A 15079-nucleotide genomic window follows, 5' to 3' on the forward strand; every position below is an offset into this window, starting at 1 on the left:
AGAGCAGATCTCTAGTAAAGGACAACAGGGTCAGATATCTCTGCAATAAGAACTGCAAATGGAAAAGAAGGTCCTCAGTGTTGGTGCTGGTAACCTCTCCCCAGAAGCATCACCAACATCAGGATGAAGGTACAATTTGAGATCTCAGATACAGACTTGCTAGCCTGGTAGCCTGATCTTATTCTTCTCACAGAATCACAGAATTGAAGGGGTTGGAAGGGACCTCAAGAGATCATTGGGTCCAACCCCTCTGCCAAAGCAGGTTCCTTAGAGCAGGCTGCCCAGGGAGGCATCCAGATGGGCCTTGAATATCTCCAGAAAAGGAGACTCCACAACCTCCCTGGGCAGCCTGTCCCACCCGCACCATGAAGAAGTTCTTTCACGTGTTGGTGCGGAACTGCCTGTGCTCTTTCTTATGGCCCTTGTCCTGTCCCTGCTAACCACTGAAAAGAGGTTGGACAAATCCCACTGTTTCCCACACTTACGATATTTGTAAATATTGGTAATATCCCCTCTCAGTCTTCTTTTCTCCAGGCTGACCAGACCCAGGTCTCTCAGCCTTTCCTCACAGGGAAGATGCTCCAGGCCCCGTATCATCTTTGTGGCCCTCCGCTGGACTCTTTCCAGGAGCTCCCTGTCTTTTTTGTACCGGGGAGCCCAGAACTGGGCACAGTACTCCAGGTGAGGCCTGACACAGTAGAGGGGGAGGATCACCTCCTCTGACCTGCTGGCCACTCTCCTTGTAATGCACCCCAGAATCGCATTGGCCCTCTTGGCCATGAGGGCACAGTGCTGGCTCACGGCCAACCTGTTGTCCACTAGGACCCCCAGGTCCTTCTCCTCAGAGCTCCTCTCCAGCAGGTCATTCCCCAGCCTGTACTGATACATATGGTTGTTCCTTCCCAGGTGCAGGACTCTACACTTGCTCTTGTTAAACCTTGTTAGGAATGTTTTAACAATTCGTGTCAATAAAGAACAGTCCTGTCTGCCTCTGGGTCCTGCACTGGCAATTTAATTCTTGAACTACAGATGCAGTGTGTCTCAGTCTCCCCCTCATTCTAGTCAATTTATCATGTCTTCAGAAAATACTCCTCAAATTTATGAACCTGTTTGTCTTTGTTATTCCAGACTTTTATTTCTAACAGTTACAGCCTATTTTTTGTCTTCTTCGAGATTAACTTAATGCTGCTATAGGTGTGACTGTCCCCATGAATGGCTGGTGAGGAACGTTTTAATTACTCGTGAAGTGTCAATAAGAAAGCTATTTATGTTTGTATGAAGTCTTTCATGTCTGGGGGTTTCAGAACAACTGATAACAATTAGTGACTGTTATGGGATACTATGCAGGCCTCTGATATCTGGCCAGGTGGCCAAGAGATTAAGAAATAAAAAAAGAAGCTGAAGGACGGCTAGGAGACAAGACCTGCAGGGGATGCTGTATAAACTTGACATGGTGCCAAGGAGTACAAAGGGGAAGGACAAGAAAAAAACTTGGAGAGGAAGACTACAAGTCTTCAGCATGAAAGACCCCTAGAGACCCCCAGAGGGACCACCGGAGACTGATGTGCATGCTCCAGTAGGAGGGACTGGACCCCAAAATTGTAATTATTAATAACCTATTTTTAATAGGTTATTATAATTAATAACATAATTAATTAATAATTTTAATTAATTAATACTAACTATAATAACATATTTTATTAGAAGTAGCAATGAATATGTATTAGTCTAGGAGCATAAAAATCAGCTACTTGATGTAACTGGTGTGCGTCCTGGTGGAGCGGAGACTCCTGGTGCACCCAGCGCATCAGGTGCGATGGAATGTACCTTTGGTTGTTTTTTTTTTGGTTGTTTTTTTTTGGGGCAACCCTGGCTGTATGGACAGGCGGGGGGACGAGAGGCTGGAGCACAGCCCTGCAGAGAGGGATCTGGGGGTTTTGGTCGATGGCAAGTTGAACATGATTCAAGCACGGGCCCTGGCAGCCAGGAGGGGCAACAGCATCCTGGGGTGCCTCCAGCACGGCATCGCCAGCCGCTCAGGGGCAGGGATTGCTGTGCTCTGCTCTGCGCTCTTGCAGCATCACCTCAAGTCCTGGGTGCACTTTTGGGCAGCACACTAACAGAAGGACATCAGGTTATGGGAGAGTGTCCAAAGGAGGGCTTGGAAGTGGTGGAGGATGTGGAGAGTAAGACGGATGAGGAGCACATGAGGTGCGCGTGTTTGTTCAGCCTGCATGAGACTGAGGGGAGGCCTCCTGGCGGCCGGCAGCTTCCTCACGAGGGCAGCAGAGGGGCCGGCGCTGAGCTCTGCTCTCTGGGGCCACTGCCAAAACTCGAGGGAATGGCAAGGAGATGGGCCACTGGAGGCTCTGGCTGCAGGTGAGGAAAAGATTGGACACCACCACGGGGCTTGGCCACTGAAACAGGCCTCCCAGGGAAGTGGTCATGGCAGCCAAGCTGCCGGGCTTCACCAAATGTCTGGCAAGTGCTTTCAGACACATGCTTTGGTTTTTGGGGGTCACCCAGAGCGCTGGGCTCTGAGGTCACCCAGCGGTGGGCTCTGAGGTCACCCAGCAATGGGCTGTGACCTCACGGCCCTCGCTGCTTATCTTGGGGCGCCGTCAGAGCCTGGCCCAGCCTGGCTCGTGCCTGGACTCCCGCTGAGCGTTTGTGCGAGGCTTGGAGTGCCGAGCAAGGATCTCTTGGGAGATTTGTTGGAGCTGTGCTGTGGGGCCGTTGGCAGCTGCTCTCGGTGCCCGTCCCCGCAGCCAGTGCCTGCGTTTCCCCGGCCCTGCCTGGCTCAGGCAGCCGGGGCTGTGGAAGGAGTGCTCGCAGCAGTGCAGGTGAGCTGTGAGGCGACACGTGCCCCGGGGCTGGGCTTGGGGTTTTGTCCTGCTGAGGGGCCGGGGCACTGCCGCTGCCTGCCCTGGCTCAGCCACTGACCCTGGCCTCTCTCCTTCTTGCAGCGCACAGCAGCTGTGGCAGCGGTGCCAGCCAGGGGAAGCAGCTCCCCATCTGCAGCTCTCCCCAGCCCGCTGCAGCGAGCCGACACCATGGGCGGTGAGGCCCAGGACATCACCTGCCCTGTGTGCCAGGGGGTGTGCAAGGAGCCCAGCTACATCCTCCCCTGCCTGCACCAGTTCTGCTTCGGGTGCGTCATGCGCTGGGTCCAGAGAAGCAGCACCTGCCCCCTCTGCAGGCAGCGCATCACCTCCATCCGCTACTCCATCTGGGCGGAAGACGACTTCCTGGAGGTGCAGGTGGCCCCCGATGCAGAGGCGCAAGACGACAGCCCCCAGGACGAGCAGGGGGCTGCAGAGCCCATGCCCCAGCCTGCCGTGAGAGGCCTCCCGCCCGAGGAATGGGCAGCCCTCTTCAGGGAACACCTCGAAGTCCTGGGTCCGCTGCGCTCCTGGGTGCGCCAGCAAGCCAGGGAGCTCTTCGATGCTGCCTGGTGGGACCAGGACATGCTGGAGGCCACCGTCGTCGCTTGGCTGTGCCGCTGTGGGCTGGATGAGCACGCCTTGGTGCGGGAGCTGCGGCCCTTGCTGCAGGGCCACACGGTGAGCATTGTGCAGCGGCTCATCTCCATCATGGGGGAGATCTGCAGCGAGGAGTACCTCGAGGAGCTGGGCTTCCTGGAACCGCGTCCTGCCAGCCAGCTCTCCATGGACAACGGCCCTGAGGTGGACCTCGAGGGCTCCCAAGACACCTGGGAGCCAGAGCTCGAGGGCTCCGAAGACACCTGGGAGCCAGAGCTCGAAGACTCCCAAGACACCTGGGAGCCAGAGCTCGAGGGCTCCGAAGACACCTGGGAGCCAGAAGACAGCCTGGAGGCCACCCCCAGCCCTGCTGCCTCCCCCCGGGACACTCCTGTCACCAGCCTGCTCTCCTCCAGCAGCGCGGAGGGTTCAGACATCGAGGAGCTGCCCAGCACCTCCAGTGCCACCCTGCCTGCGGGTCCAGCACCCATCCCTGAAGAGCAGGAGGAGCTCTTCTCAGAGCCTGAAGAGGAGGAAGCAGAACACGCTGCAGTGCCGGGCTGCAGCCACGGGCCCACTCCTCCTGGCCAGGGCAGGGACAGCTCACCGGGGGGGCCCCGGCGCCCCCCGAAGAGGAGGGCCGACAGCAACCCGGACTCTCCCCAGCCCTGCAAGAGGCCCCGGCGCCTTTAGCAGGGCACATCTGGTTGTCATCAAAATAAAGAGTTGTGACCCTGCCACAGACAGTGTCTTGGGCTTCTTCGTCGAATCCCAGAATCCTACAGTCATAGAAATGTCGAGTGGCTCAGGTTGGAAGGGGCCTTAAAGACCACCTAGTTCCACTCCCCCTGCCATGGCCAGGGATGCAACTCACTGGCCTCACCCAACCTGGTGATGGGCAATGTCTGCCCACTTGCTCAGGACCCACAGGACCCAATTATAATTATTAATAACCTACTTTTAATAGGTTATTATAATTATTAATTAATTAATTATTTAATAATACTAATTATAATAACCTATTTTTTTAGAAGTAGTAATGAATATGTATTAGTCTAGGAGCATAAAAATCAGCTACTTGATGTAACTGGTGTGCGTCCTGGTGGAGCGGAGACTCCCGGTGCACCCAGCGCTGTTTGCTTACCTCTATTCTTTTAATAAATCCTATTTTTTTATTTAATCCTATTTTGAAGACTGAGCCATTTCTCACAACCTCATTTGGTTTCTTCCTGCCCAGCTCTCCAGCCTGTCCAGGTCTCATTGTACTCAAAATTCTCATTTGTACTTTCTGTAGGACTAGTGTTATGCTTGTGCCATTTGGTTGGAAAGGTGAAATTGAGAATTTTCTTGATACTAGTAGGGACTCTATGTTCAGAATATACCCCTGGCCATTCCTGGGTAGCTTCTTAGCACAATAATCAGTACAACTGCCAGCAATTGCAAACAGTTGTCAGAGTGGCTAACAGATATGAGCACTGCTGGCATATGTCTGTCTATGGGGAAGCCCATTCCTTCTTGTACTTGCTGCTCATCACTGTCCCCACTCGATATCTACATATTGAATTGATGTGATTCCAGCAGGTAGCCTTTCTTCTTCTAATGTCTTAGCCAATTCAGCATGTGTTGGTGCAAGTCTGTGCTTAACCCTCTGGGGTAAATGAGCAAAAAAGGCTGTATTATTTCCAAAGTAAAAGCAAATTTGTCTTGTTCCTGCCGTGGTAATGTGACCAAAAGATATCTCTAACACCAACGACAGCCATCATTTAAATCCTGCTGTCTTAAGCAGATTAGGTATGTCAGACAGACTGGGTGCTGTGGCAGTCAATGGTTTAGTAGCTGCATTCAACTTTCTGTAGTCTACTGTAAGCCACCATGTCCTTAATATTCGTAAGTGGCCATACTGGAGAAGTTCTTTCCTCTTCCTAGGCTGCCTGCTAGCAAGTTGATTGGGAGTACAACAAGAAAAATTTTTTTAATCAACATTTGGTGTGATTTTCAGCAACACAACTGCTATGAGGACTGCAAGAAAAGTGCTTGCCAGGTCTGCAGCATAATACAATTAGCCTGAATAAGTTATAAGGCAATAGAAGTCCCCTAGTAAAGGACGGTGTAAATGCCAAAACTTAATTGGACAAGCTGTTTCCTCCTGTAAGTAGATTATTCAGATTATTTCCTGTATTTCCTGTAACTGAAAAAACAAACAAACAAACAAACAAACAAACAAAAAAACAACCAACAATATTTATTCCAAAATTTATCCACTTTAAATAGAACACATATTTTAAAAGTCTGTTTCTGCTACAGTTATGTGAAAGATTTTATCCCAAGTCTTCGTTCTATACAGTAGAATAAAAAAATAAATAAATTTCAAAGGACAATTTTCAGATTCACATTAAGGCCGGAGTCCACCTCATGTTGTAAGTCTCTTCTACCAGGTTAGAATATCACCACTAACACCTTGGTAGAATTCCTCTACAGGTAGTCAGCTCAGCTTTTGTCATTTATATTCCAATGGGACAGGAACTGATTCACTTCTTCCAAAGTTTGTGAAAAGCAATTCCCCCACGCTTATTTTATAGCCTGGCTGAGCGATGCACTGGAAGTTTTCTCTCCGGTATCAGAACATTTCAAAGCACGGAGTTCAGCCAGTGCAAGAAATCGGTTGTTCATCCAGACATCTTTAGGTTGAGTCTATTTTGCCTTTCAGAAATTCATAAGGATATTAGCATGGTAGAAAATATCAATAATATCAATCGCTTCTCGGCCTTTTGGCTAAGATCATGTGTAGTATCTGTTCTTATCAGTTTAATATCTGATTTTTTGGTTGCCATCACGGAAACGTGGTGGGACCAGTCTCATGACTGGAGTGCTGCAATGCCTGGCTATAGGCTCTTCAGAAGGGACAGGCAGCACAGAAGGGGTGGCGGTGTGGCTCTCTATATTAGAGAGTCTTTCGATGTTGTAGAACTCGAGGCTAGGAATGACAAGATCGAGTCCCTTTGGGTTAGGATCGGCAGGGACAACAAGGCTAGTGTCCTGGTCGGGGTCTGCTATAGACCGCCGAACCAGGATGAGGAGACGGATGAGGAGTTCTACAGGCAGCTGACAGAAGTTGCGAAATCTTCAGCGCTTGTACTCGTGGGGGACTTCAACTTCCCTGACATATCCTGGAAGCACAACACAGCCCAGAGAAAGCAGTCTAGGAGGTTTCTGGAGGAAGTGGAAGATCGCTTCCTGACACAGCTGGTTAGTGAGCCTACCAGGGGTGGTGCCCCGCTAGACCTTCTCTTCACAAACAGAGAAGGACTGGTGGAGGATGTGATTGTCGGGAACAGTCTTGGGCAGAGTGACCACGAAATGGTGGAGTTCTCCATTCTTGGCGAGGCCAGGAAGGGGACCAGTAAAACCTCTGTATTGGACTTTCGGAGGGCTGACTTTAGGCTGCTCAGGACACTAGTTGGTGGAATCCCTTGGGAGGCGGTTCTGAAGGGCAGAGGGGTCCAGGAAGGCTGGGCGCTCTTCAAGAGGCAAATCCTAATGGCGCAGGAGCGGTCTGTTCCCAATTGCCCAAAGATGAGCCAGCGGGGAAGAAGACCAGCCTGGCTCAACAGAGAACTGTGGCTTGAGCTTAGGAGAAAAAAGAGGGTTTATAATCTTTGGAAAAGTGGACAGGCCACTAGGGAGGACTATAAGGATGTAACGAGGCTGTGCAGGGACAAAATTAGGAAGGCCAAAGCTCATCTGGAGCTCAATCTGGCTACTGCCGTTAAAGATAACAAAAAACGCTTTTATAAATACATCAACACAAAAAGGAGGACTAGGGAGAATCTCCATCCTTTACTGGATGCGGGGGGAAACGTAGTTACAAGAGATGAGGAAAAGGCGGAGGTGCTCAATGCCTTCTTCGCCTCAGTCTTTAGCGGCAATACCGGTTGTTCTCTGGATACCCAGTACCCTGAGCTGGTGGAAGGGGATGGGGAGCAGGATGTGGCCCTCACCATCCACGAAGAACTGGTTGGTGACCTGCTACGGCACTTGGATGTGCACAAGTCGATGGGGCCGGATGGGATCTACCCAAGAGTACTGAGAGAACTGGCAGAGGAGCTGGCCAAGCCCCTATCCATCATTTATCAGCAGTCCTGGCTATCGGGGGAGGTCCCAGCTGACTGGCGGCTAGCGAATGTGACGCCCATCTACAAGAAGGGCCGGAGGGCTGAGCCGAGGAACTACAGGCCTGTCAGTTTGACCTCAGTACCAGGGAAGCTCATGGAGCAGATCCTCTTGAGAGTCATCATGCGGCACTTGCAGGGCAAGCAGGCGATCAGGCCCAGTCAGCATGGGTTTATGGAAGGCAGATCCTGCTTGATGAACCTGATCTCCTTCTATGACAAAGTGACGCGCTGGGTGGACGAGGGAAAGGCTGTGGATGTGGTCTACCTTGACTTCAGCAAGGCTTTTGACACCGTCTCCCACAGCATTTTCCTCAAGAAACTGGCTGCTCTTGGCTTGGACTGGCGCACGCTTCCTTGGGTTAGAAACTGGCTGGATAGCCGGGCCCAAAGAGTCGTGGTAAATGGAGTCAAGTCCAGTCAGAGGCCAGTCACTAGTGGCGTTCCCCAGGGCTCGGTGCTGGGGCCGGTCCTCTTTAACATCTTCATCAATGATCTGGACGAGGACATTGAGTGCACCCTCAGTAAGTTTGCAGATGACACCAAGTTAGGTGCGTGTGTCGATCTGCTCAAGGGTAGGAAGGCTCTGCAGGAGGATCTGGATAGGCTGCACCGATGGGCTGAGGTCAACTGCATGAAGTTCAACAAGGCCAAGTGCCGGGTCCTGCACCTGGGGCGCAATAACCCCAAGCAGAGCTACAGGCTGGGAGACGAGTGGTTGGAGAGCTGCCTGGCAGAGAAGGACCTGGGAGTGATGGTGGACAGTCGGCTGAATATGAGCCAGCAGTGTGCTCAGGTGGCCAAGAAGGCCAACGGCATCCTGGCTTGTATCAGAAACAGCATGACCAGCAGGGCTAGGGAGGTGATCGTCCCCCTGTACTCGGCTCTGGTGAGGCCGCACCTCGAGTACTGTGCTCAGTTTTGGGCCCCTCGCTACAAGAAGGACATGGAGGTGCTTGAGCGGGTCCAGAGAAGGGCGACGAAGCTGGTGAGGGGCCTGGAGAACAAGTCCTACGAGGAGCGGCTGAAGGAGCTGGGCTTGTTCAGCCTGGAGAAAAGGAGGCTCAGGGGCGACCTTATCGCTCTCTACAGATACCTTAAAGGAGGCTGTAGAGAGGTGGGGGTTGGCCTGTTCTCCCACGTGCCTGGTGACAGAACGAGGGGGAATGGGCTAAAGTTGCGCCAGGGAAGTTTTAGGTTAGATGTTAGGAAGAGCTTCTTTACTGAAAGGGTTGTGAGGCATTGGAACGGGCTGCCCAGGGAGGTGGTGGAGTCACCATCCCTGGAAGTCTTCAAAAGACGTTTAGATGTAGAGCTTAGGGATATGGTTTAGTGGGGACTGTTAGCGTTAGGTTAGAGGTTGGACTCGATGATCTTGAGGTCTCTTCCAACCTAGAAATTCTGTGATTTTGTGATTCTGTGAATAAAGTTTGGGAAACACAATGAAAGGAGAAAAAAAGAAAAGGCAAAATTGAGCTTCAGAGCTGTACTGACAGATCTGAAATTCTGTGGGGATTCCGTAGGTTGGAAAAGCACAGCAAAACTCACGCCTGAGAATAAGGCACCATGAGGCTGCCAATACGCTCAGGTTACTTACTCTATTAGCATGCTTAATTACAACAAATTAACAACATGTAGTTCTTACCTCTGATATTAATTCCAATATACTCTCCCTGCTCTGGTTGTGAAACACGGAAAGCTCTGTCACGCAGTCCTCATCAAGGTGTCCCTGCTGCAAGAACACGGACTACATTCAAGCATGAAGCTTTCAGGTTGTCTCATCGAGACACATCTGACCATGACACTGCTGTGCTATGCAGCAGGCGGAGTCCCTCATTATCCAACATTTCAAATTTTGTATTTTAGTTAGCATCATGGCTAGATGTTGCCGTGAGTAAACGGAGAAAGTCACACAACTTCAGCAACTTCAGCGTCTCGGCCCTCCCTGGTGAGAGGATCTGAACTCACATGGGAAAGGCTGTCTGCAGATAAGATTTTTCACTTGAGTGGAAGCTACACTTTTATCTCTTCTTAAATATGCAAAGCTCCATCAGGCATGCACGTCTTTGCCAGAGCTGCTTAAAACTGACAGCGCACGTGCAACAAGCTGTTCTTTACCTAGACAAACAGCAGCAGCCAGTGGCCAGCAGGAGGCATTGGCAAACAATGGAGAGACGGTCAGGACAAAGGCTTTCAAAGAGGCCAAATCGTTAGCCGAACAAGCAATTCTCTGAGACGTAGAAATGAGAAAAACCATAAGCACGTCCAATATGCTTGTATGAAAATTTGAGTTTTGCTCCATCACGGGTTCCTTTCCACGGAGGAAGAATTTCAATCATGTCTTCAAAAACCCATTAGTGAGATCTTTAGAAATGGATTGTAGGCAATTTCACAATGCTCAGGGGTTGGGGCCCTTGCTCAGTGAGGAGGGGCTGAGGCAAAGATGTTTGGTCAGACTGCAGAGGAACCTCAGGGCAGCCTTCTCATAACTACAAGGAGGGCAGCAAGACAAAGCCAAGCTATCTCAGCAGGGCATGGTGCGATGATGACAAACAGCAGGCATGGGGGTACAAATCACCAAAGGGAGATGGCAGTTATTTGGGTGTTATATAAGGGTGTTCTGGTGTCCCACAGACCTTGCTGATGCTGTTTGAAAATAATTAAAAAAGTGAGGTAGGAGTTAAAATTATTTCACTTATTGCGAACACAGAAGAGTGGCTATTAAATTGGGGGAGAAAATATAGCACAAAGAAGCTGGAGATGAGAATGGTTTACTTAAAGGGCAGGGGAATGGGGAGAAAAAGAAACAAAAGAAACAGTAAAGCCACGGGGAAGCGCAGAGAGAAGGAAAAAGAAATATTCTCTACTTCCCATCAACGAGCAATGTTCAGCCATGTCCTGGGAAGCAGGGCATCAAAACAGGCAGTGGTTGTTCAGGAGGAACAGCCCCCTTCCCCACGGCAACCCCCTGTTTATTGCTGAGTGTGGCATCAGGTGCTATGGAATGTCCCTTTGGTTGGTTTAGGTCAGCTGCCCTATCGATGTCCCCTCCCCATCACCGCCCACCCCCATTGATTTCCTTTGATGAAGTGGCCAACCATCTGGTTGCCCAGGGGAAGCCAGCTGATGGCACCTGTTTGGATTTCAGCACAGCTTCAAGACAGCTTCTCACTGTCTCCTTCTGGACAAATTGGGCAGCACACAGCTAGAGCAATGCATAATGCGATGGGTGAACAAGGGGCTGACGGGTCGGGCTCCAAGGGTTATTGTAAATGGGGTCGCATCAGGGTGGCGGCCAGTCATAGGGGCTTCCGCAGGCCTCCATTTTAGGGCCTGTTCTCTTCAGTGTTGTCCCGACTGACTCGCATGTAGGACTTGAGGGCATCTGGAGTCCATTTATGCATGATGCTAAACAGGAAGGAGTGGCTGACTCCATCGAGGGGAGGAAGGCTTTGCAGAGAGATCTTGACAAAGCAGAGAGCTGGTCAATCCCCAGCAATATGAGGTTTAGCAAGAGCGAGTGAGGGATTCCCCGCCTGGCAAGGGGCAACCCTGGCTGTATGGACAGCACAGCCCTGCAGACAGGGATCTGGGGGTTTTGGTCGATGGCAAGTTGAATGTGATTCAAGCACGGGCCCTGGCAGCCAGGAGGGGCAACAGCATCCTGGGGTGCCTCCAGCACGGCATCGCCAGCCGCTCAGGGGCAGGGATTGCTGTGCTCTGCTCTGCGCTCTTGCAGCATCACCTCAAGTCCTGGGTGCACTTTTGGGCAGCACACTAACAGAAGGACATCAGGTTATGGGAGAGTGTCCAAAGGAGGGCTTGGAAGTGGTGGAGGATGTGGAGAGTAAGACGGATGAGGAGCACATGAGGTGCGCGTGTTTGTTCAGCCTGCATGAGACTGAGGGGAGGCCTCATGGCGGCCGGCAGCTTCCTCACGAGGGCAGCAGAGGGGCCGGCGCTGAGCTCTGCTCTCTGGGGCCACTGCCAAAACTCGAGGGAATGGCAAGGAGATGGGCCACTGGAGGCTCTGGCTGCAGGTGAGGAAAAGATTGTACACCACCACGGGGCTTGGCCACTGAAACAGGCCTCCCAGGGAAGTGGTCATGGCAGCCAAGCTGCTGGGGTTCACCAAATGTCTGGCAAGTGCTTTCAGACACATGCTTTGGTTTTTGGGGGTCACCCAGAGCGCTGGGCTCTGAGGTCAGCCAGCGGTGGGCTGTGAGGTCACCCAGCAATGGGCTGTGACCTCACGGCCCTCGCTGCTTATCTTGGGGCGCCGTCAGAGCCTGGCCCAGCCTGGCTCGTGCCTGGACTCCCGCTGAGCGTTTGTGCGAGGCTTGGAGTGCCGAGCAAGGATCTCTTGGGAGATTTGTTGGAGCTGTGCTGTGGGGCCGTTGGCAGCTGCTCTCGGTGCCCGTCCCCGCAGCCAGTGCCTGCGTTTCCCCGGCCCTGCCTGGCTCAGGCAGCCGGGGCTGTGGAAGGAGTGCTCGCAGCAGTGCAGGTGAGCTGTGAGGCGACACGTGCCCCGGGGCTGGGCTTGGGGTTTTGTCCTGCTGAGGGGCCGGGGCACTGCCGCTGCCTGCCCTGGCTCAGCCACTGACCCTGGCCTCTCTCCTTCTTGCAGCGCACAGCAGCTGTGGCAGCGGTGCCAGCCAGGGGAAGCAGCTCCCCATCTGCAGCTCTCCCCAGCCCGCTGCAGCGAGCCGACACCATGGGCGCTGAGGCCCAGGACATCACCTGCCCTGTGTGCCAGGGGGTGTGCAAGGAGCCCAGCTACATCCTCCCCTGCCTGCACCAGTTCTGCTTCGGGTGCGTCATGCGCTGGGTGCAGAGAAGCAGCACCTGCCCCCTCTGCAGGCAGCGCATCACCTCCATCCGCTACTCCATCTGGGCGGAAGACGACTTCCTGGAGGTGCAGGTGGCCCCCGATGCAGAGGCGCAAGACGACAGCCCCCAGGACGAGCAGGGGGCTGCAGAGCCCATGCCCCAGCCTGCCGTGAGAGGCCTCCCGCCCGAGGAATGGGCAGCCCTCTTCAGGGAACACCTCGAAGTCCTGGGTCCGCTGCGCTCCTGGGTGCGCCAGCAAGCCAGGGAGCTCTTCGATGCTGCCTGGTGGGACCAGGACATGCTGGAGGCCACCGTCGTCGCTTGGCTGTGCCGCTGTGGGCTGGATGAGCACGCCTTGGTGCGGGAGCTGCGGCCCTTGCTGCAGGGCCACACGGTGAGCATTGTGCAGCGGCTCATCTCCATCATGGGGGAGATCTGCAGCGAGGAGTACCTCGAGGAGCTGGGCTTCCTGGAACCGCGTCCTGCCAGCCAGCTCTCCATGGACAACGGCCCTGAGGTGGACCTCGAGGGCTCCGAAGACACCTGGGAGCCAGAGCTCGAGGGCTCCGAAGACACCTGGGAGCCAGAGCTCGAGGGCTCCCAAGACACCTGGGAGCCAGAGCTCGAAGACTCCCAAGACACCTGGGAGCCAGAGCTCGAGGGCTCCCAAGACACCTGGGAGCCAGAAGACAGCCTGGAGGCCACCCCCAGCCCTGCCGCCTCCCCCCGGGACACTCCTGTCACCAGCCTGCTCTCCTACAGCAGCGCGGAGGATTCTGACATCGAGGAGCTGCCCAGCACCTCCAGTGCCACCCTGCCTGCGGGTCCAGCACCCATCCCTGAGGAGCAGGAGGAGCTCTTCTCAGAGCCTGAAGAGGAGGAAGCAGAACACGCTGCAGTGCCGGGCTGCAGCCACGGGGCCTCTCCTCCTGGCCAGGGCAGGGACAGCTCACCGGGGGGGCCCCGGCGCCCCCCGAAGAGGAGGGCCGACAGCAACCCGGACTCTCCCCAGCCCTGCAAGAGGCCCCGGTGCCTTTAGCAGGGCACATCTGGTTGTCATCAAAATAAAGAGTTGTGACCCTGCCACAGACAGTGTCTTGGGCTTCTTCGTCGAATCCCAGAATCCTACAGTCATAGAAATGTCGAGTGGCTCAGGTTGGAAGGGGCCTTAAAGACCACCTAGTTCCACTCCCCCTGCCATGGCCAGGGATGCAACTCACTGGCCTCACCCAACCTGGTGATGGGCAATGTCTGCCCACTCGCTCAGGACCCACAGGACCCAATTATAATTATTAATAACCTATTTTAATAGGTTATTATAATTAATAAGGTAATTAATTAATTAATTAGTACTAATTATAATAATCTATTTTTTAGAAGTAGCAATGAATATGTATTAGTCTTGGAGCATAAAAATCAGCTACTTGATGTAACTGGTGTGCGTCCTGGTGGAGCGGAGACTCCCAGTGCACCCAGCGCTGTTTGCTTACCTCTATTCTTTTAATAAATCCTATTTTTTTATTTAATCCTATTTTGAAGACTGAGCCATTTCTAACAACCTCATTTGGTTTCTTCCTGCCCAGCTCTCCAGCCTGTCCAGGTCTCATTGTACTCAAAATTCTCATTTGTACTTTCTGTAGTACTAGTGTTATGCTTGTGCCATTTGGTTGGAAAGGTGAAATTGAGAATTTTCTTGATACTAGTAGGGACTCTATGTTCAGAATATACCCCTGGCCATTCATGGGTAGCTTCTTAGCACAATAATCAGTACAACTGCCAGCAATTGCAAACAGTTGTCAGAGTGGCTAACAGATATGAGCACTGCTGGCATATGTCTGTCTATGAGGAAGCCCATTCCTTCTTGTACTTGCTGCTCATCACTGTCCCCACTCAATATCTACATACTGAATTAATGTGATTCCAGCAGGTAACCTTACTTCTTCTAATGTCTTAGCCAATTCAGCATGTGTTGGTGCAAGTCTGTGCTTAACCCTCTGGGGTAAATGAGCAAAAAAGGCTGTATTATTTCCAAAGTAAAAGCAAATTTGTCTTGTTCCTGCCGTGGTAATGTGACCAAAAGATATCTCTAACACCAACGACAGCCATCATTTAAATCCTGCTGTCTTAAGCAGATTAGGTATGTCAGACAGACTGGGTGCTGTGGCAGTCAATGGTTTAGTAGCTGCATTCAACTTTCTGTAGTCTACTGTAAGCCACCATGTCCTTAATATTTGTAACTGGCCATACTGGAGAAGTTCTTTCCTCTTCCTAGGCTGCCTGCTAGCAAGTTGATTGGGAGTACAACAAGAAAAATTTTTTTAATCAACATTTGGTGTGATTTTCAGCAACACAACTGCTATGAGGACTGCAAGAAAAGTGCTTGCCAGGTCTGCAGCATAATACAATTAGCCTGAATAAGTTATAAGGCAATAGAAGTCCTCTAGTAAAGGACGGTGTAAATGCCAAAACTTAATTGGACAAGCTGTTTCCCCCTGTAAGTAGATTATTCAGATTATTTCCTGTATTTCCTGTAACTGAAAAAACAAACAAACAAACAAACAAAAAAACAACCAACAATATTTACTCCAAAATTTATCC

At 52.1% G+C, this 15079-nt stretch overlaps 1 pseudogene; it reads left to right on the forward strand.

Moving 5' to 3' along the window:
* The first annotated feature begins 6234 nt into the window (after positions 1-6234).
* LOC137848720 (U2 spliceosomal RNA) lies at positions 6235-6337 on the forward strand (annotated as a pseudogene).
* Positions 6338-15079: the final 8742 nt, after the last annotated feature.

The sequence above is a fragment of the Anas acuta genome, chromosome Z, assembly GCF_963932015.1.
Source record: "Anas acuta chromosome Z, bAnaAcu1.1, whole genome shotgun sequence".
In the NCBI taxonomy this organism is placed as follows: domain Eukaryota; kingdom Metazoa; phylum Chordata; class Aves; order Anseriformes; family Anatidae; genus Anas; species Anas acuta.